We start from the raw sequence: 1621 nt of genomic DNA on the forward strand, positions 1-1621 counted from the left end.
AATTCTTCAAATTTAGAAAAGTTTGTATTTTATTCAATTTTTGTTTTGACAGTTTAAAATTCAACTTTCATTATCCATCACTGAACTACAGAAAGAAAGGAAAAAATCTTTTTCTCTGTATTTCTAGATCTGCATAAATTTTAAAAATTATAAAATCACAGAGGTGTGACTTCTTGGCCTTTTGACTAAGATCAAGGCTAAAGTTGCAGAGGGTACTTCCCACCCATACTTATGACAACCTTTCTGACACATGGGTAAGAAGATTCAGTTAAATGTATAATGATTCTTCCCCTTTCTCAGTTAATGAGGAAGGCCTTATTGCACAGACAGAATATTTTTAAGAGTTGTTTTTCCAGGGTTTTAGTCGTGAATCACAGAAGTCAACAGGTTTTGTATCATTACTGATTATTGCTCTGAGTGGATGCAACATGCTGATTGTTTCCATTGCTACAGTGAGAATGATTCTAAGAAATCAGCTATTGCTGAAAGAAGAGCAAGGATGGGGACGCCTAGATCACAGTATAGTGCACCCAAATAGATGAAAATAGTCTTTCTAAAGGAAACAGCAGTGTTTCAAGCCTTTACCATTTTGTGTCTTGCTGGAGGATATAAACAGAGCTATGTCCTTATTTCAGACGGTTTAGGGCTTGGAAAGGGCCAAATAAAGTTCACAAGAGGCTCCTTGCATCAAATCATGAATTCTTTGAAAGTTATTACGTTTCTTTGTAATCCATATAAACGACCAAAATAAAGTTTAGTTCTTCATTCACAGAAAGTCTAATTTCGGTCTCAACATTGCATTATTCTCTAAGCTAGACTGAGAAAATAGCTAAAAATGAAAAGCCCACCGATAGCTGGTGGCAAACAAAACTAATTGTAATAGTAATGATTCTCAAGACCAAAGTTTTCCAAGCTTTTATTTAAATAATAATCTCAATCCAAATTTCACCTCCATAATTCTAACTGCCTGACAAAATGTGTGTAAACACTGCTACGTAGAACGTTTATTTTTAAATGAATTATAACTGCAATGAAACTATGTCACCATTGTAATCTCATCCGCTCAGTGGAATAGCTTTTAAATACAAAGTTGCTTAAATAGCACCAATCATCACTCATTCTGTTATTCTTGGAATTCAAAATGATGGAAAAGTAAATTTCACAAATATAAATTTTGTAGCCAATTCCCCTAGCACATCTGTACCTCTCTCCTTGTGTCTAGTTTTTTAACCACAAATACAGATATCACTTCCTCCTGCCTGGGAGTCTTCAGAATGCTGTTGTCCCTGACTGTTCTCTTGTCCTGCCTATAGTTTATCTCTTCACTTACATGTAAACTTTTTTTTTTAAGTAAATTTCACAAATATAAATTTTGTAGCTAATTCCCCTAGCACATCTGTACCTCTCTCCTTGTGTCTAGTTTTTTAACCACAAATACAGATATCACTTCCTCCTGCCTGGGAGTCTTCAGAATGCTGTTGTCCCTGACTGTTCTCTTGTCCTGCCTATAGTTTATCTCTTCACTTACATGTAAACTTTTTTTTTTCTAAATGTTTATTTAATAACAACATACTTAGAAGAAGCATATCATTACAACACAATTGACATATTCAATAACGTT

The sequence above is a fragment of the Nannospalax galili genome, unplaced genomic scaffold, assembly GCF_000622305.1.
Source record: "Nannospalax galili isolate Female #2095 unplaced genomic scaffold, S.galili_v1.0 scaffold2149, whole genome shotgun sequence".
Lineage (NCBI taxonomy): Eukaryota > Metazoa > Chordata > Mammalia > Rodentia > Spalacidae > Nannospalax > Nannospalax galili.